This window comes from Solanum dulcamara, chromosome 10 (assembly GCF_947179165.1).
Source record: "Solanum dulcamara chromosome 10, daSolDulc1.2, whole genome shotgun sequence".
Classification (NCBI taxonomy): domain Eukaryota; kingdom Viridiplantae; phylum Streptophyta; class Magnoliopsida; order Solanales; family Solanaceae; genus Solanum; species Solanum dulcamara.
This window is the reverse complement of record NC_077246.1, coordinates 31,341,464-31,363,820: the sequence shown is the minus strand read 5'-3', so window position 1 is coordinate 31,363,820 and position 22,357 is coordinate 31,341,464. Positions and strand designations below refer to the sequence as shown.

General features: G+C 35.4%; 1 long non-coding RNA gene across 1 annotated transcript; it reads right to left on the bottom strand.

Annotated features, from left to right (window-relative positions):
- Positions 1-852: 852 nt before the first annotated feature.
- LOC129871169 (uncharacterized) lies at positions 853-22,131 on the bottom strand. Its single transcript, XR_008762203.1, has 4 exons — positions 21,291-22,131; positions 20,257-20,334; positions 1,359-1,387; positions 853-1,176 (listed from the first exon to the last, which is right to left on the bottom strand). It is a non-coding gene; the product is annotated as an uncharacterized LOC129871169 (long non-coding RNA).
- Positions 22,132-22,357: the final 226 nt, after the last annotated feature.

Sequence of the window (22,357 nt, the reverse complement as noted above, 5' to 3'; positions counted from 1 at the left end):
TGACTTGATTATCAGTGTTTGTTCCTTTATTTTGATTATGTCGAATTATTGAATAAAAATAGTTTTTCATTTGCACTTTATTTGATTGTTTGTTAAATTAGAAATTTAAACATTAATTCAAACTAATGAACCAACTAGTGGCCAATGACTAAGATATTAAAATATTAAAATATATTAATACATTCGTGGCTAAAATTTCAGAATGCCTGGTATAACTTTGAAATTCAACTAAAATTCTCTTATCAAATTGTTATTCATTTAAATACTTGTATACTCTTTCTAACAAACAGTCTTGATTTTAATACTTGGATACTAAATAATTTTTATTTGAATACCAACATGACTAAAAAGGATATTTAAATATTAAAATACATTAATACGTTCATGTCTAATGAGAAAGACAGGTATCAATTTTTAATTCAAACTAAAATTGTCTTATCAAACTTTTACTCATTTTAATACTTGGATACTAACATTTTTTGTTTGCACACAAAGTGACTTAGGATATTTCAAATAGTAACATATATTAATATGTTCATTTCTAATAAAATGCCGGAAAGCCATGTATCATTTTTCGATTCCACTAAAATTCTCTTATCAAAAAAAAAAAGGGGCAGCCCGGTGCACTAAAGCTCCCGCTATGCGCAGGGTCCGGGGAAGGGCCCGACCACAAGGGTCTATTGTACGCAGCCTTACCTTGCATTTCTGCTAAAGGCTGTTTCCAGGCTTGAACCCGTGACCTCCTGGTCACATGGCAGCAACTTTAACAGATTAAATAAGATGACTTCTCAATTGAAGAGAAATTTACTCCTGCTCACAATTAGAACGCACAAAATGAGAGTAAATTGTTCATTACGTAAAATACTTTCATGCCTTAAATCAAAAATGACTAAAATGTATTATCCAAAACAAAATTGGTGGTTTCAAAAAATCTTAAACATTCTACTAGTTGATTATGATAAGTTCACTGCTGTTGCTTTCAATGCATGGCTTCCTGATCATTTTTTGCGGTGTCACATTGTCGCTAACAACCCCATTGTCAATCTTCTTTGCAACACACTTCCATAGTAGTGCACCATATTTAATACAAAGTAACTCAGCTTTAGTGGTTTCAACAGAAATACCTTCGCCATCTCTCAACTACTCCGCAAAAGCAAGCAAATACAGTCCACAATCCTTTGACATATATAAAATTTGTTAAAATAAAGAAATTCATATAGATGTAAATAGATGAAACATATAGATATAAACAAAATAGTCTTCATAAAACCCCCGAACCCCTATGAAAATACATGAAACATATAGATGTATAGAAAAATAATCTTCAAAAAGTGAGAAAAAATGTAATTAAAAGATACCTGATGAAGATGAATCACTAAAATCGCTCCTGAAATCGTGCAAGAGAATCGTGTTTGAGATGGAAAATGGGAAGAAAATAAAAAAAATGATGCTATAGTGAAATCTAAAGAAAAAGCATTGAAGAGGGTAAAAACATAGGGAACAAGCGCCGTAAAAATGGGTCTGACATAATTATTAGGCGTGTAATAATTTTTTTCCTTTTTAATATTTTCTATTCAATATATAAAATTAAAAAAAGATGATTATTATTGTATAATAATTAACTTTACTATTTGATACTCAGACTCAGATTTGTATTTATATGCTCTTAAAATTATGACACCAGGTTTTGGAATAATTTCGTTGTTGTCTTTTTATTGTATTTATTTGTTGTCAGACTTCCCTTTGGGAGTCTCGTATGGTTTTACTTTTCAGCCTACACATCGGGATGGGGTTTAGGATGTGTGTCATTATGACCTCAGTTTTAGGGTTGTGACAAATTGAAATCAGAGTGCTAGGTTCACCGGTCCAATGAGTTAAAGAGTAAGGTGTCTAGTAGAGTCTTATGGATAGGTACGTAGACGTCCGTACTTATCTTTGAGAAGCTACAAGATACTTGTTAGGATAAATTCCTTCTTTTGGTTCCTTTCATGTGAGTTATTCATATCAAGTGTTGTATACCTCTAATCTATTCTTTCTACGAAGATAGTGATGACTAGAGCCAGAGTCACCGAGAGTGAGGCCGCACCTGCTACTCGAGCCCCAGTTCGCTAGAGAGGCAGAGATGTAGTGGAGTCAGGGGACGATGCCGAGAGAGGGGAGCAACACCTACTCGTGGCCGAGCTAGAGATCCATCGCTAGAGCCAGTGTATGAGTATGAGGATGATTATAAGTAGAAGACTGAGGAGCAAAGGCCAGCCCAGCCTCCTGCGGTTACTGATAGTTCTTCGATTCTTCAAGAGTTATTGGTTAGACTATTGGGAAGGTTGGATGGTGCTCCGACTCCTGATGTTTTCCAGGTACTTTAGGCTCTCCCATCGCAATTGGTACTATGCCACCAGTTCAGGGGCCTAGTATTGGGTTTCAGACTCCGTGTTCTTCTTTTGTCCTTTCTATCTTACCTCTGAGATTTGTAGCTCTGCCAATTTCTGCTAGTTCTGCTATGTCGATAGTTGAGCAGAAGAGCTTTGAGAGATTTGTTCGGTTATCACCTCCTAGATTTGATGGTACAGCCAGAAAGAAGGCCTATGACTTTCAGACTGAATGTCAGGACAGGTTGTTCAACCTTGATATTCTTGAGGCACATAGAGTAACTTACACTTCATATCAGTTTATAGGGGTCACCAAGGAGTGGTGGAGATCGATTATTGCTCGTAGGCCTGATGGTACCCCCATGATGAGTTGGGAGCAGTTTGTAGTGGTATTTCTTGAGAGGTTTGTGCCTTATAGCCTCCATGATCAGTGGAGAGATGAGTTTGACAGATTGGAGTAGGGCTCCCTATCCGTATCTGAGCACGAGGTTCGCTTTCATGTGTTGTCTCATTATGCTATGTCTAGTATCCCCACTGAGTTTGAGCAGATTTTTAAGCTGGTGAATGGATTTGCTGGTTATCTTCAGGAGGCTACTACCTCTTTTGTGCTTTCAGGTGGTACCTTTTAGAGTGTCATTAACCACGCTCGGATGATAAATAGCATTCGGCATGCTAGACAAGGAGAGGCCAAGAGGTATTATTGGCAAGGTCAGTTTGGTAGCCATTCCTCTAGAGGCACAAAGTACTCGGGTATAGGTACACATGGTTATCAGGGCAGACCGGTCTAGGAAGCTATTTAGGACTAGAATGGTACAAGTGGACCTAGATCGTGTCAGATAGAGTATAGTGGTTATTTAAGCTTTGGAGAACGTATTAACACTTCTGGTTATCCTCCACGGGGTTCACGACCTCAAGGCTGCTTTGTGTGTGATAATTTTGAGAATAAGGCGCAAGATTTCCCTAGACGTGCTCCTTCTACTAGTCGGCCCGGGACACCAGCTATTAGTTCTACTCCCTCTCTAGCTATTTGAGGTACTACACAGGGTAATAGATGTGGTACCAAGGGTGCCAAGGGTGGAGCTAGAGGTGGCACTCATGGTGGTTTGCAGGCTAGAGGTGACCGTCAGCTATACTATGCTATACCAGGTAGGTCTAAGGTGGAGGACTCTGATGCAGCTATTACGGGTATTATTTCGGTTTGCCAGCATCCTATTCAGTATTATTTAATCCAGGGTCTACCTATTTTTATGTGTCGACCTATCTTGATGTGGGCAGTGATTATGTGTGTGAGCCTCTTACTGCACCTATTACTATTTCTACCCTGGTAGGTGAGTTTTTAGTGGTGGATCGGGTATATCGGGGATGTTTGGTGGAATTTTTGGGTAGAGAGATTTGTACATACTTGATTTTATTAGACATGCTTGATTTTGATGTGATATTGGGAATGGACTGGTTATCTCCTTATCATGTTACATTAGATTATTATGCAAAGACCGTGACCTTAGCTTATCTCGATTTGCCTAGCTTGGTGTGGAAGGATAATTAGAATTGTATTCTAAGGGGGTGATATCTAATATTGGTGCCCTTCATCTGATAGATAAGGGTTGTTTATCTTATTTGGCTCATGTACGTGATCTCACTACGGAGTCATCTCCTTTAAAGACTACGAAGGTGGTGAGAAAGTTTATGGATATATTTTCTCCAGACTTGCCGGGTGTTCCTCCTGACCGTGAATCGATTTTATGATTGATTTAAAGTCGGACACTAAGCCCATATCTATCTCTCCTTATTGGATGGCTCCAGTGGAGTTGAAGGAACAATTGAAGGATTTATTAAAGAAGGGGTTTATTCGGCCTAGTGTATCGCTGTGGGGTGCACCGATCTTATTCGTGAAGAAGAAGGATGGTACTATGAGAATGAGTCTTGACTATCGATAAATGAACAAAGTCACTATTAAGAACAAGTATCCTCTTCTTTAAATTGATGATTTATTTGACTAGCTTTAGGTTGCCTCGGTGTTCTCAAAAAATCGATTTGAGGTCAGGTTACCATCAGTTGAGAGTTTGAGAATCTGATATCCTGAAGACTGCATTTAGGAATCGTTATGGGCATCATGAATTTGTGGTTATATCCTTCGGGTTGACTAAGGCCCTGACTACTTTTATAAAGTTGATGAACCGGGTATTCTGACCTTATTATGAGTCATTTGTGATTGTATTTATTGATGATATCTTGGTTTATTCCAAAAATGAGGCGGACAATGTTAGTCACTTGAGGATAGTCCTTCAGAGATTGAAAGAGGAGAAGTTGTATGTAGAATTCTCCAAATATGAGTTTTGGCTCGAGTCCGTAGCATTCTTGGGTCATGTGGTGACCAAGGATAGTATTATGGTCGATCCTTCCAAGGTTGCATCATCTCATGATTGGGTTAGGCCTACTTTGGTTATCGAGATTTAGAGTTTTATTGGGTTGCTAGGCTATTATCATCAGTTTGTTTAGGTCTTCTCTTCTATTGCATCCCTATTGACTAGGCTAACTCAAAATACCATGGCATTTCAGTGGACTGATGAGTGTGAGGCGAGCTTTCAAAAGCTAAAGGAGTTATTGACTTCAACACCTATTCTAGCCTTACCTGAGGAGAGTATGGCCTTTATTGTGTTTTGTGATGCTTTGGGAGTTGGCTTGGGTAGTGTATTGATGCAAAATGGTAGACTTATATCTTATGCTTCTCAATAGTTGAAGGTACATGAGAAGAACTATACTACCCACGACTTAGAGTTGGCGGCGGTGGTTTTTATTCTAAAGTTGTGGAGGCACTATCTCTATGGTGTGCACTGTGTGGTATTTACTGACCACCATTGCCTTAAGTATAACTTTTCTCAGCTGAATCTGCACATGAGGCAGCCTAGGTGGTTGGAGTTACAGAAAGATTATGACATCACTATTTTTTATCATTCAGGCAAAGCTAATGTGGTAGCGAATACCCTGAGTTGTAAATCATCTAGTATGGGTAGTTTGGCCTTCCTTAAGGCGGATGAGAGGCCTTTGGATTTGGAGGCTCAGTCATTGGCTAGGCAGTTGGTACGACATGATATTTCTACACATCATAGCATTTTGGCCTTTGTGGAGGCTATATCTCTTTGATGGACTAGATTCGCACACATTAGTTTGAGGATGAAAAGTTGAGGGCCATTCGAGACAAAGTGTTGACATGTGAAGCTAAATTAACCTCTTTTGATTCAAAGGGTGTTTTGAGGATTAATGGTCGTATTTATGTGCCTAAGATTAGTGGTTGGATACGTATGATAATGGAGAAGGCTCATTGTTCCAAGTATTCTATTCATCCGGGGGCGGCAAAGATATTTCATTACGTGAAACAACACTATTGGTGGTGTGGCATGAAGAGGGACATTGTTGATTTTATGGATAAATGTCTAAATTGCCAACAAGTGAAGTACGAGCATCAAAAATTGGATGGTCATATACAAATGATGCCCATTCTCGAGTAGAAGTGGGAGCGTATCAGCATGGATTTTGTGTTTGGGTTACCCATGGCATTGGGTAAGTATGTCTCTATTGTGCCAGATCGGGGTTCAGTGTTCACTTTTCACTTTTGGGAGGCATTGCAACGTGGTTTGGGTATGCGACTAGACATGAGTTCAGCATTTCATTCCTAGACTGACGGCCAGTCCGAGCAGACTATTCAGGTGTTGGAGGATATGCTTAGGGTCTATGTGATTATTTTGGTGCCCGATAGAACCAACACTTGCCCTTAGCGGAGTTTGCCTATAATAATAGTTATCACTCCAGCATTCAGATGGCACTATTTGAAGTATTGTATGGTCGTAGGTATTAATCACTCATTGGGTGGTTTGATTCTGTTACGATTGATGCATTGGATACTGACTTACTCAAAGATTCTATGGAGCGAGTACGCTTGATTCAGGGTCGAATATTGACAACCTATAGTCATCATAAGAGTTATGTTGACAAGAGGGTTCATCCCATAGATTTCATGGTAGGTGATTGTGGGTGGTTTAAAATATCACCCATAAAGGGTGTGATGAAGTTCGGGAAGAAGGGAAAGGTTAGCCCTAGGTTTGTTGACCCGTTTGAGATTCCGAGAAGAGTGGGCAGGGTGGCTTATGAGTTAGCCTTTCCCCTAGATTATCCGCTGTTCATTCGGTGTTTCATGTCTCCATTCTTCGCAAGTATATACCGGATGAGTCCCATGTGATTTCTTATGATGCGGTAGAGTTGGGTCCGAATTTGACTTATGAGAAAGAGTCGGTAGCTATCTTAGACATGCTGATTCGTAGGCTAAGGAAAAGGAGATTGCTTCGGTCAAGGTGTAGTGGTGGCATCAGCCTATTGAGGAAGCGACTTGGGAGTTTAAGTCTAATATGCGGGCTCGGCACCCTCAGTTTTTTAAAATTCCATGCACTTTCCTTCATCTTATGTTCGAGGACAAACATCAGTTTTAGTAGTGGATGTTGTAATGACCTTGAGGGTTATTCTTGAATTTTTTTTACAAAATTACCATTTTACCCCTATCTTTAGTGCCCTCGAGTGTTGTTTTATCGATTTGTGTAGTTGAAAGTCTCAAAATCTTAATGGTTTGTGAATTGTGCAAGTTGTTGAGTTTTAAGGCTAAAGTGGTTCTAAAAGTGAGATTTTATACCATTCGGATTTTTGAGTTTAATAATGGAATTATGTCAATTCCAGCAATTCTAAATTATAGAAATTGGTCTAGTAGAGTCGTTGGAATCAAATTTGGGGTTGATACATGAATTTGAGGTCTTAAGTTGAAAAGTGTGGTTCTAAATGAGTTAGTTTGGCTTCAGTCAATGTTTTGAGATTCGAGGCTCGGATGAGAATTCTGTTAGTTCCACTACATCCAGAACGTCGAGTTTGGTCTAGTTGAACATTGGCTTAGAGCCCCAGGACCTTAATTGTCATTTTGAGTTTTTAGTCCAAAAGTTGAGTTTTAGGCTAATAAGGGATTCAGGAGGGTATTTTGGTCAAAACAACTTCTTTCTAAAAATCTGATGATTCCATTGAGTTCAAAGTGTCAAATCAGTATAGTAGCATATTCAATTTATTTTTATCGAGCCCCAAATGATTTTCAAGGATCCAAATAATAGCATTTTTGGACTTGTCAAAGTCGTTGTGATCTGGTTTTGGTGCAACAAATTTCCTTCATCGTGATCGCAATGTCGCGTTACGCGATTACGATATACTGGGTATATGGGCTCCGCGATCTCGAGGGTGGGTGTAGCGATCACGAAGGGTCTTTTTCTTCTAGTGTGTTTCGCGATCGCGAGAGGGGGTCTCCGTGATTGCGAAGGGGGATGTCTTTGTGCTTCGCGATCGCGAGGTTTAATGACTCGCAATCGTGATGACTAAAAATGACTTGAATAGTGTTAAGTCGTGAAATCAATTTTATTTTTGAAAAAACACCATTGTTATCGATTTTAAGCTTTGAGTAGGAGATTTTGGGTCAAGTTCTTGAAGGTTTTCATGTGGGTAAGTTCCTTTTTCAATTCCCATCATTTATTTATGAATTTCCTTTTCTAAATCCTTGAAAAATTCTGGTTTTAAGTGAGAATTGTTGGGGGTTTTAGTTCTTAAATTTTAATTCAGTTTCAATGATTTTTACCTTATTTCTTGGCCTTTTTTTATGGATTTTTCACCCACAAACTCCCTCAGTGAATAAAACGTGTTTTCGAAAGAAATTCAACATTTGATCCTTTTTGAAATTGATCAATTTTTGGACTATTTTAACCCACTTATGAAACCTATCAATATGGGTGTCATTGGAATCCTTATGCCACGTATGTTTCATTCTTGATAGTGGGTTGTCATTTTGGGTGTTGAATTCAAAGGTTGTTTCATACGGTAGAGCATTTGAGTGCGGTTTTGACAGTTGAGGTAGGTTTGGCTATCTTTCTTGGAGCTGAGTTAGGCTAATTATCCAAATTCTATGTTGTAGACTTTGGGATGGAGTTATAGTGTAGTTTGGGACTATTAATTTATATTGTTATGCCCGTGTGGGGCTTATATATGTTGTGTAGTCCGTGTAGGGGCCTTATTTGATATCTTATATGTGTTGAGACTGTGTAATCCATGACTTAACTAAATTAAAGATGTGGAATGGTTATTTGACTTGATTTGCCCGTATGAGGGGTTGAGTTGGCGGTTTTGAGCATACATGAGTTTTCAAATATTGTAGAAAATGGGAAAACCACTTAATTTGAGGTATTTCCTTCCCATTACTGTCTATTGAGGGTGAATATCATGTTTAGGTTAAGTTTTGAGAACTTTGAACCTTGTATTACATGTTGAGTTGAGTATTGAATCCATGCCTTACATGTTGTGAATGCATTCATCCTTATTCATATTATCATTGATCATTGGGAAGTTGAGAACTGTGGAAATCTTTTTTGAGAAAGATAATGTGGCACATTTCCTATATCCTTGATCACGAGTGTTGTACCCTGAAAATTTTCAAGCTAATATCTGAGTCATTCTTCTTATGCGTATAGGCCTGATCCCGATGACTCCTAATTGTATATATATTTTAGGATCAATTCTTAAATATTTGAAGTGTATAAGAGGTGAATTAGGGTCATGAGGAACCTCTAGTACTAAGTCGAGTTCAAAAATATCTTACCGATTGAGTTTTCGTATAAGATTATATAAGGGTCAACTTCAAATGACTATAACATTCAGAATATTAAGAGTTAGGTAGACCATGACCTATCAAATTAAAGTTCTTTGAATCCTATTTCCAACGCCACCAAGTTGCCTCATTATGAGTTTGAAGTAAAAAGTTATGATCATTTTATCAAAGACTATCGTTGCAACAGTTTGGGGCCTGGCGCGGCAACAGTACACCCGAAATAAGCTAAAGTAGTTTGGGCCCTGGCGCGGCGCGCCAGCAAGGCACTTGAGCTTGTTTTTTAGATTTTTCTTAAGGAAGGGCATTCCGGACTTTTCCCTACCCTTCCTAAACCTAACCTACTACATTTTGAGACTAAAAATCTGCCTCCTAGGGGTATTTTATTCTCATTCACCCTTAGAACCTTGGAGAGAAGAGATTAGAGAGAAGAAGAAGAAAACTCAGGCTTCAAGCCATTCCTTCAAGTCTTGATTTTTTTCTTCTATTTCCAGGTATGTAAGGAAAACCTAAAACATGGATTGTGTTATTCCATGTGCCTCATAGATGTGATAGGTTGAATTGTGAATTGATTGAAGCCTTCTATAAATGTTTTCCTTGAATTTTCCCTAAACCCTTGAATATTTTCACATGTTATTAAACGATTGAAGGTTTTCATGATATAGTTTCTTGAGAAAATGATTTACATATTTTATTTCATAAACCGTAGCTATATAATGACTACAAATAATTATGTATATGTATTGATTGGAATGAAAAGCATGAATTAGGATAGCTATGAATGTGAATGGCATTGAAATATGAACGAAACCTTGGTGGAACTAGAATGTCCTTTGTGTCTCCATAAATTGAACCCAAACGATTAAGCATAACTGATTGTTGTCATAAAAGTATATCTAAACTACTCTTGAAAAATGTGATTTGGGATTGATTAGATAGTATGATTGGTTGAGAGGTTTGATTGTGATAGAATTGATGAATTGACAAGGGTCCAAATAAGACTTGTCGAAATGAATAGATTGAACTGATTCGATAGAGTTTTATGAGCATTGAGTCTTTGGAGGAGTATTGAGAACCAATTTGTGTAAGAGTATAATTATAACTCAAATCATATGAACTACGTAGCCAGTGTAGGATGGAGGGTTAAACCTCTTAAGTCCCAAAATGATGGACTTTGATTGATTTTGGATCTAATGATAGTGATTTGTCCCTTACCTTGGCAAAGTATTAGACGGGTGTGGCAATGACACAGCTTCGTTGTACATCATCGGATCATAGGTGATGGTTGTCAGTTAGAGACACTCCCAAGTAAGATATGATCTTGCTTGATAGGATTGTTTGATTGAGAGTGTGGGTGATTGAGTCGATTTTGAAAAACTTCGCTATGTTATAAATCTGCGTATCTTTTAAGTTGAGTCCTTTGAGTTGATTGATGAGATTGAAGTGTTTTTGACTGTTTCTCCTTCCTGCCATTTTACATACTCATACATTACATATACTGACACCTTTGGGCATGCATTATTTCATGATATAGATATAGGTGCTAGAGATCATCAACCGGCGCTCCGTTAAAGATCTACTTCTTTTCCGAGAGTGGTGAGACCTCCTTTATTTTCAGAGGAATCATATTTAATTCATCTTTATTTTTAGTAATTTCTTTTGGGTAGACATGAACTTGTTATTGTCACCTTCTGGATAGTGATAGAGGCTTCATAGATGGATTGGGATGACATTGACTCTTTTTCCTGGTTTTCAAACTATTTCTTTGAGTTGAAGTGAAGTTGAGATTGGATTTAAATTGCTTTATAATTCTTCGAATTGTTGAGATGGATAGCCCATCTGAATGACTTTTAAATTTTTATTGACTCTTCCGTGAGTGCATGAATAAATGAATGGATGTGTTATTGGATCAAGTGATTTGCTTGAGAAACAGCAATGGTCTTCGAGTGCCGGCCACGCCTAGGGTACCCTCTCAGGGCATGACAAACTTGGTATCAGAGCATAGAGTTCAAGAGTCCCAGAGAGACTATGAAGCCGTTTCTAGTAGAGTCTTATTCATGGGTGTGTTGTGTACCACACTTATAATCAGGAGGTTATAGGACATTAGGATTTTTTTCACTTTTTTCATATTTTGAGTTCATGCGATAGAGTTTAACTCTATGAAAGTTCCCTTCTAATTCGTGCATTGCTCAAATCTGTCCTACTACCCCTTATAATCATGGTAGTAGAAATAGTAAATCTCAGATTCTTATTGATATGTTACTCTCAAATGAAGTCTTAAGAAAGTAAAGAGACTGCACAAGGCTTTATAGGAGCCGATTAGAGTGCATAAGTTTATTGATTTGAAAGAATGCTCTCTTAATTCATATGATTCAACCAGAGCAAGATGTATCCCCAAACTCTTTCCTCCAGATCTTACTTCATATATTATCTTTGAGAGAGAGGTTGTGTCTCTAAATGATTAGTGTCACCATTCTATGGAATGTGATTTGAGTTATTATAAGCTATATTTGGTAGAATTATCCTAGAGCTAGAAAGATGGAGTTAGAGGAGTAGAAAACAAAAAGTGAGAAGGGTGGTTGATTGAGGCATGCAACTAGAGTTGCGTATCTATAAGGTAGGTTATGGGGTCATAAGTAAAGTCCCTTTTGATTTTGACTAAAGAGTAGTAAGTATCGTATAACTTTCATGATAGGATGTAGAAGAAGAGTTGTTAGTTAGGATGAGTTAGAGTACACTCAAACCAAGAGATGAGTTTTATGTTGAGGTATCCTTGTGTTAGTAAATACCTAGTATAAGTGTTGAACGGAAGGGAGAAGTAGTCATGAAATAATAGATCTAAGCTAGACTTATGATTTTGAAGAGAGAGCTCCATGTTATTTAGAAGGATATGAATATAACTAGGCAATGAGGTGTAATGAATAGGTAAATAGTACTTAGGTTAAGAAAGGAGATGAGGTGATAAATTATAATTAGACAGACAAGGAGACGAGAATCGATTACTTGTCATGAGGTCTTAGTAGGAGAGTTTCTTAATTTCACCTACTAGTTGTAAGTTGGTATATTATGCGAGAAGTGTGTGATGTTCGTGTTAGTACTAGACCCTAAGCTTGAATTTGAGATGAGTAGTGTAAAGAAAGAGGGAATGTCATTATGAGTGTGATAGTGCTAGTTTTAAGATTTGATTTAGTAGGCTTTGTTGACACTCAATTTTGGCTCACCTTGCTCAAAATTAACTACTTCTATCTGGTCAGAGGGGTTCAACTCCGGCCATTGTTATTTTATTTTTTGCAATTTTCTTTGTATTTTTTGAGATATTTGGCTTTTCCAATGAAAGCAACTATTTCGGCCTAGTGTTTGTGATGAAGTTGTTTGATTATTTATTTTTTATTTTTTTATTCTATTAGTTTTACTTGTTATTACTTTTATTTGGTGCCTATCATTAGTTTGTTATCTATTATTGTGAGTTTTGAAATTGATTATTGTTTTAAAATATTTTTCGGTTATTATCATTGTGTCCAGTAACTTAACCTCCATTTTGTGGATAATGGTTGGTATATTTTGCCTTGTCCAGTGGTTCTTTATTTATATATATTTCTCTTTATTATAATTGATTCAATGTCACATTTAATTTAATTGACTTTTATATTGATTTTGTTTCAGACTGAGAGTGTCACTATTGACACATTTAGTTATTATTGCTATTATGCATTTTTATTAATCTAACAAAGTTAAAATTGACCAATTAAAAAATCTCTCCGTTGGTTTTCGAGGCCTCTCTATTTTAAAAGAAAGAAATTTTAATTTATGTTTAAATTATATAGTATATATTACAAGTTGAAAATGACCAATGAAAAATTTTCTCCATCGATTTTCGAGGCCTCTCCATTTTAAAAGATGAAAATTTTAGTTTAAGTTTACCCGTTTAATTATTTATTGTTCATTTGTTTTCTTTTATTCTTTGCTAAAAATGCTTACTTGATATTTGGATATTATATGTTACTGTTATGTTTTCTTTTCTCCACTTGTCAGTGACTTTGTATTTGAATTTCTTGTTTTATATTGCTATTCTTGATTTATTAAAGTTGATTGTTTGCATTTTTAAGTATTTCCAGTAGGCTATGTTGTTATTTTGTCATCATGTGGTTATTGTTGTTATATTTTATTATGTTACTTTACATTTTATTTTGTTAGTTTCATATGATTGCTCCTAGTTAAAACTGGTCGATGAAGAAATTACTGTTGATTTCTAAGACCATCCATGTTCATAAGACGAGTTCTATTTTTGAGTTGTTGTTGTTGTTATTATTATTATTATTGTTGTTGTTGTTCTTCTTCTTCTTCTTATTATTATTATTATTACTACTACTGCTGCTACTACTACTCCTACTACTCCTGCTATTACTACTCCTACTACTACTCCTGCTACTCCTCCTCCTGCTCCTAGTACTCCTCCTGCTACTACTCCTATTACTCCTACTAATCCTACTCCTACTATTCCTTCTACTCCTACTCCTACTCTTACTACTACTACTCTTACTACTACTACTCCTACTCCTCCTCCTCCTCCTACTCCTCCTACTCCTATTGCTGCTGCTACTACTCCTACCACTATTGTTGCTGCTGTTGCTACTTGTTATTATTTTTATTGTTATTATTATTATTATTATGGTTATTATTATTGTTGTTGTTATTGTTATTATTATTGTTATTGTTATTATTATTGTTATTATTTTTTTTAATTTTTTTTATTGTTATTGTTATTATTATTGTTGTTATTATTATTATTATTATTATTATTATTATTATTTATTATTATTATTATTATTATTATTATTATTTATTATTATTATTATTATTATTATTATTGTTGTTGTTGTTGTTGTTGTTGTTGTTTTTGTTGTTATTATTATTGTTATTATTATTATTATTATTATTGTTATTATTATAGTTATTATTATGGTTATTATTTTTATTATTGTTATTATTATTATTATTGTTATTGTTATTGTTATTGTTATTGTTATTGTTATTGTTATTGTTATTGTTATTGTTATTGTTATTGTTATTGTTATTGTAGTTATTGTCATTATTGTTGTTGTTGTTGTTGTTATTATTATTATTATTGTTGTTGTTGTTGTTGTTGTGCGTCTACGGCCGTTGCAGCTAAACTAACGGAGGAAGGAGGAGCAGAACAGAATGTGATACGATGAGATAGAATGCAATATAAATAAAGGATCTTTAGTATTCTCTTATTTATTACTTGTGTCTACTATTTAGGCAGAATACCCTCACCCATTCTTACTAAGAAACTGAAAGAAGCCTATTTAGGGGATTTCATTACTGTAAGCTCGCAATGAGCTTGGAGGCGTCTATGTGTAAGTGGGGGTGAGGGGCAGAGTATGGGTATAGACAAAAGTTGTGGCTGCTTAGTCAAAAAATATAGTTGTCTTATCAAACATTATGGGTACCTAGTCATTTATTGGAACTACATTTGACACAATTCCTACTTCAAAGAGATACGTAGGTGCCAACATGGCTCGGTCATATTCTCCATAAGTTTTTCATTATTTTACAATAGAAACTGGCGCAAATTTCTTTTGAGGAGATCTCAAATTTTTTTATAAGAAGACATTTTCTACAACATTGAATATCAGATTTTGTTTAAGCTAGAAAAGGGGCAAAATTTTTGAGAAAAATCCTCAAAAATTCAACTAAGGCTGCACTCAGACACTAGAATTACGAGACATCGCCTCAAGTTTGTCTACATCTTCATATTAATTTTTGTACATGATGTTATATTTAGTAGATATCTTTAATTTTCTTCATCTTTCATTTTTATTATTATTATTGGGTTGTCCTCCTTTTAATGTGATTCATTGGTTTCTCAATTCTGTTATTACATTTGCTTTTCAAAACACATATTATGTGTCATACTTGTACGAACTATGCACACTTGATTCTCATCCAAATGAGATACGTAGGTATACCTTATAGGGTTCGGTATTCTTTATTCAAAAAAACTTCAATAAATAAATAAATATATTCTTCATTGTTAAAATCATGTTTTGACTTAGTTAGTGCCAACACAGTTAGAGTGTGCATATGAAAGAACAAACAATATGATGAAGAGGACTGACTTCAGGGTAATCAATAGATTATTTTGGTACCTCTCATTCATACTTTTGCTACACATGAAAATATTCTCTTGCATGTATATAAGATAAGAACAAAGATAGCTTCATTATTTCAAGTGCATTGTGTGGTGACTTTTGAATTAAATTCAATTATTTGCATTGTTGATCAAGAACTTGTCCTGAATGTTATTGAGGTGAAATTCTAAGTAATGTTTGATTTTAAAAATGACTATAGGCCTTCTTTAACCCGTTTGTGCCTTTTAAAGCTTACCAAATGACATTATTCCTTAGTATGTCCCACTTTGAGCCTAAACTTTTTCTTTGGACAACCACATTTTAGCCTATACCCTTTCTGAGTGTTTATACATACTATTCCTCTTTTGGCCTGACCTTTCTGAGCGCACTGAAGATGTATGTGTTACAAAAGAACATTCAAAGTTCAACTTTGTAAAAGACAAAAATTGCAAAGTCCTTGAAAGTCTAGGATGCAAAAATGACATCAAAAGAAAGGAAAGTTGAAAATTTTCCAATAAATTCAAGCAAGCAAAATTGCAACAAAACACAGAGAACACTCCAAACAAATAGGAGAAACTTCAAAAGATGATGAAAAAAAAAGGTCGGACAAGTTAAGTGTAATGATCCTGAAGGTCATTTTTGGCATTTTCCTTCTCGTTAGTTTCCCTGAGTCACTTTTGTTTGGGTTTGAAAGTTATTTTCAGAAAATCTTATGAAAAGTTGAGGTTTTTCTTGAAAAATGGATTCTAAAGGCTTAAGTTGTCAAAATTTGAATTTCAGAGTTTCGAGTTTCAAAATAAAATTTCGTCAATTCCATCAGCTCCGGAATATGGAAATTGGTCTGAGAGAGTTGTCTGAATCAGATTGGAGTTAAAACGTGGAATTTACGTCCGAAGTTAAAAATTGAGTTAAAGTTTGGTTCAAGTTAGACTTTGGTCAACATTTGAAGTTTGGGTGCTCGGATTGGATTTATCATAGTTTCAATTGTTTTTGTAGGTGATTTTAAAGCTAGAAGTGGCTTCGTTATAATTTTTAGAGGTCCCGAGGGTAATGTGGGTATTTCAAGTGCCAAAACTAGTTTAGTTGCGACTAATCGGGTTTTAGGTTAAGGAGGCCTCGAATTCAAATTTTCATGGTTCTATTGAGTCCGAAATGTCAAATATTATAGGGTTGCATATTTGATTCGTGTTCACGGGATTTCGATTGAATCCTGAGGGTCCATTTGGAGACTTAGCCTTGTGAAACTTGTTGCTTTTTGCTGGTGCCTCCAATCACTCTTCGCGATCGCGGAGGAGTCTTGTCCCAATCCCGAGGCACTTGTATTTTGACCTTCACGATTGCGAGGTTTGGGAAAATGATTGAGATGAAGCGAGGATCTAACCTTCACGATCGCGACGTAAGTGGGTCACAGTCGCGAAGGGTTAAAAAGCCCTGAACAGTCTTTTCCCAAAAGACAGGATTAGGGCCAATTTCCTCATACTTTTGACATTCTAAGCTCGGGGGAAGCGAATTTCAAGGAGAATTTTTATGGAAAACTATTGGGTAATGTATTTCTAACACTTTTCCTTAATTTTCATTGAATAATTTTGTATTTTAACTTCAAATTATGGATTTAAAATTGGATATTTTGGAATTTTCTTGAACATGAAATTTTGAATGAGAAATGGGGATTTAGAACTCATTTTAACTCCATTGTTGAAATGGATTTCACCTTTACATTCCTTATTACTTGAGGAACATTTTCATCTAAAAATAATTAGATCCGAGTTTAATTTCCGATATGAGATTTGTGACCATTTTATCCTTTTTATCCGAATTTCTTAATTTTAGTGTCCATAGATTCAAAATGTGATGGTGAGTCTATATTTGATTAGATTGTGGTGATTTGAAGTATTGTCGAAGAGGAAAGACAGTGATTTCGTATTGATCATGACTTTTTGGCTAAGGCAAGTGAAATTCTAACATTTGTTAAGTATGTTGAACTTCGTATTTTCCTATGTGAGGGGATTAGTGTGTGTTGGGTCATTAGATCAAATTGAATTATATGAGTTGAAGTGGGATAGTGAAATTTGAATAGGGTTAATTGTCTAAGTGTTGTGGATTATGGGAATTTGACCTATTGTGTGATTGTGATTTGTATGACATCATATGTGAATATTTATCTTATTTCACTCATTAATTGTGCACTTATTATATCTATGATGGCTGAGGAATGATATGAGTGAGGTACTAGATATTTGTAACACCTCCTGAAACGTTGTATGTCGGTCTTTCAATTCTCGACAAAAATAATAATGTCTTTGTATTTTGGGCATAACTTTTCATAGATTAGTCCAAATTAGGTGATTCAAATTTTTGAATAACCATAACATCATTACCTACAACTTTAATAAAGACCATATCTTAAGATTTGGAGTTTACATAGATCAAATAAATTAATCTTTGCAAGACATAGTAATGTGACGGAATGGAGTGTTTGTAGAATAAAATTATTATCTTGATGTAGCATACTCCAAATTGTATGATTCTTGAACTAACTAAAACTAGACTTCTATATCTACAATTCTTATGAAGACACCAAATCCTAATAAGGAATATATCTTGTTCAAACGCAGCTTCAAAAATGGATATTCAATTAAAAGAGATATCATCTCACCTACCATAGAAAGATCTAGAACCATTTGACATCATCCATGACATCAAAATCCTCCATTGAATTTTCAAGATCATCCTTTGTAATTAATTTTATTTATTGTTAGGTCCCTCCTCCACACCTATAAATACCCACCTTATTTCCTCATTTTTATTCATCAAGCTTTCTTAAACAACTCTTTTCTCTATATACTTCTTTACTCATTCTCAAATATAATTTTAGTTTTAGTAGTATAAAAATACTATTTTGGTGATTCTTATACTTCGGGTAGTACACAAAATGCTCCGGCAAGAAGAAAAGGCTAGGGGTCCAAGTTTCAATTCGGAGTAAAGCTTCCGATTTAAGGTATGTAAGGCTTTCATAGCATCAGATTGAGTTCGTCCATGCGCTCAATATTTAAATTCATTATAATTGAGTTATAGTTGAGTTTTATCCAAATCTTGAATTTTAAATGAATTAATTCTTCTTCTATTGAGTTAGATATATTTATGCATTAATATTATTATTATTATTATCTCTCATATTATTGGAATTATTGTTCATGGCTACTTTTCAATGAATCCTAATTGATTTGATGTTCAATAATATTTTTACATATGTTTTGAGTAAAGATGTTGGCTTTTTAATATTTTCATTGATAAAAAGAGTGATATGAATTAATAGTATATATATATTTTATTGAGTTTTGAAAGAGCAAAAGAGTTGAGTTTAAATGAATTTGAGTAAATGATGTTTTGAGCAAGATGTTTTGATGAGATGTAAATGATATTTTTGAAGTATAATGATTGATGAAGAGGTAATGATATGAGTTTGATGATTTAAATTAAAGTTCAATGAGACTAGATGATGAGATTAATGTGAGCACATATTTTGGGAAAAGTATTGAGCACCGAGTTGGGTAAGAGTTTAATTGACTCAAACCCCAGAACTATGTAGCCAGCGTAGGATGGAGGCTATGCTTCTTAAGTCCCAAAAAGAGGACTTTGATGAGTGAATCCAAGATAGGGATGTCCTTAACCCTGGCAAGGTATTAGATGGATGTGGCAACGATATTGATTCGTTGTATCATCGCTAGTTCATAAGTGATGTTGTCGGTTAGAGAAACTCCCAACTGAGTAAGCATTTCTTATTATTATTTTAAATTTGCATTACATATTAATATTGAAATGATGTTGAGTTCTGAGATGAGTTTTCCTGAGAGGAATTTCTTGATATATGTCCTCACCTTCCTGCCATTTTACATACTTGTACATTTCATGTACTGACGCCATTCGATCTGCATTGTTTTATAATGCAGATACAGGTGTTAGAGATCCTCAACAGACGCATCATTGAAGATAATTATTTTTCAGCTATTTGGTGAGTCCTTCTTGTATTTTATCACGACCCAAACTGGGCCGTGAGTGGCACCCACACTTGACCTCCTAGGTGGGAGAACCAACGATACAAACCCCAACTTACATTAACGATTCAACTTATAAATCACGATAATACTGCGGAAGCTCAATCTTATTAAAGTCAGAAATAACAAAAGCCACTAAAATCTATTACTTGACGTTCCCCAAAATCTGAAAGTCATCATATGAAGGACATCTAAATTCTAAAACTAAGTTTGGAAATATCAAGCACCAAAATAAACAAATAACAAAATGTGTCCGAAAACTAAAGACACTAGGCCATAACTGAGAGAATCCATCACGAGCTAGAAGGATAGCTCACCCTAAAATCCAATGATCTTAAGACTGACTAGAGCTGAGGTCGAGTCGAAGTCTGTGGAACACTTGCTGCACTCCACAAAATAAAACAAGAAAAGATACAGGTAGGGGTCAGTATAGGACAACATGTACTAAGTTGGTATCATCGGCCGACTCAAAATAGAAATTAATATACATAAAATAATAGTGGAAAATCAACAACAACACTTAACAGGTGGCAACCAATGAACAATTACATAACTAGTCAATAATATAAAGATCACACATAAAGACTCAAGCCTCCACATCACACTCTTTTGAAATATGAGTTTTTAGAGATGGGTAGTATTAAGTAATTTTAATTTATTTCCCTTTAATATTATCGTGCCGGAACGTGAAATCCGATCCAAATATACCATGTCGGAACGTGACACCTGATCCAAATATAATTAATTTATCATTCCTTATGATTACATTCCACTTCATTAACAATATTTCATCAAGCCTTCTTTATTCAAGGCACCATTTTTGATAGGGCAAGTTCAAGATTATGGATTTCATGGCCTCGGGATTTTAGACCAATCACAACAACATATCAACCATCCAAACCACAACAATTAAATGCATAGTAAACTTCACACATATTACTCAATGAATATCAATCACTATTAAGAGTCTATCTATGATATAGAATAAAACCATAACCTACCTCAATCGAAGAACCAAAATCAAGCAAGCTAATTGACCAACGCTTTTCCTTTCTTCAATGCCTCAAAACTTTTCCAATCTATCAAATATACAATATTTATAAGTAAACTAGTCCGTAGACACCAATATTATTTATATGTGTAACCTAGACCCCACAACAAACCCAACTCTATAATCAGTTCTCTAAAATTCAATCCTAGGGTTAAGTCTTAGTTCCTCCTATATCATAACTCTAGTAGTATTTACATAATATGATATACCAATTATTTAATTACATATCTCAATATATCAAAATGTGAACCATAATGTGATAATCTGTAAGAAAATTAAAAGATTTATCAAAATCGAAATACAAAAGAGTACCTCAATTCGCTGGAACAACACCAACTCAATTCATTCCCCCTATATTTCTCTATATTACTTCCAAACAATCCCTGCCCAATTATTATTTATTAGCCTCTGGCACCATTACTTAACAGTTAACCAACAAACTTGTCACAACAAATTGAACTCATATTACGACACTTGGAATTTCAATTCAACTTTTCTTTAAATTCATCCAAGAACTAATGATGACCTGATTTTCCAATATATAATGCATTGTTCAGTTGAAAAGAAGTTTGGTACCTGCTCGTTCTTTCGATGCCGCCTTAATTGTGCTGTATCTGGGAACTCCTTTTCGGAGGTTACCCTTCTTTTTTTTTCTTTTTTTTTTCTTTTCTAAAAAAAATAATATGAACTAAAAGTCACAAATTCACTAACCTATTTTAATATATATGGCCAAGTGGTATAAGGTATTAAATAAATTATAAATTTAGCCCACTAATTAAATTAAATATCTAAACTTACCCCTCAATTAAATAACCTTAGTTATCAATTAGTCCAAATACCCATTAAAAGTTTACGGAATGAGTCTTTTATAAAATAAAAACCTCCAGTTTTCAAAACGACCTAATGGGTCATTACAACAGATACCAATTTACCCACCGTTCATCCCCGAATGGCCAAAAGAATAGTGAGGATAGAAAATAGTACCTGACTCGACGAACAAATGTGAATATCTTCCACGCATATCAGCCTCAATCTCCCAAGTGGACTCCTCAACCAGACGATTCTTCTATTGGACCTTCACAGACGCAATCTCTCTTGACCTCAACTTACGGACCTCCCTATCAAGAATTGCTACAGGCTCCTCCTCATAAGACAATTTCTCATCAAGCAAGACCGAATCCCAGCGAATAATATAGTTTCCATCACCATGATATCTCTTTAGCGTAGACACATGAAACACTGGATGCACTCCAGACAAACCTGGAGGCAAAGACAATTCATAGGCCACCTCTCCAACACGCTTAAGGACTTCAAACGGCCCAATATACCTCGGACTGAGCTTACCTCACTTACCGAATCTCACCACACCCTTCATGGGTGAAACCTTCAACAACACTTGCTCTCCCTCCATAAAATCTATGTCCCTGACCTTTTAGTCTGCATACTCCTTCTGCCTGCTTTGAGCTGCTAGAAGTTTCTCCTGAATAAATTTCACCTTCTCTAGTGATTCCTTCAAAAGATCAGTTCCCCAGGGTCTCACCTTAAACGCATAAAAACAACCAATAGGAGACCTATATCTCCTCCCATATAATGCTTCAAATGGAGCCATATCAATACTCGAGTGATAGCTATTATTGTACGAAAACTCTGCCAGGGGTAGGAACTGATCCCAATAACCACCAAAGTCTATCACGCACGCACGAAGCATATCCTCCAGCACTTGAATTGTCCTCTCAGTCTGCCCATCAGTCTGAGGGTGAAATGCAGTACTAAGATCCAATCTAGTACCTAACTCAGCATGCAAGGTCCTCCAAAAATTAAAAGTAAATTGCGTACCTCTATCTGATATGATAGAAACCGAAACTTCATGTAATCGAACAACCTCACGGATATAGAGTTTGGCTAACTTCTCAGCATCATAAGTCACCTTAATTGGAATAAAGTGAGCAGACTTAGTTAACCTATCAACAATCACCCATATCGAATCAAACTTACCCAAGGTCTTTGGAAGGCCGACCACAAAATCCATTGCAATTCTTTCCCACTTCCAT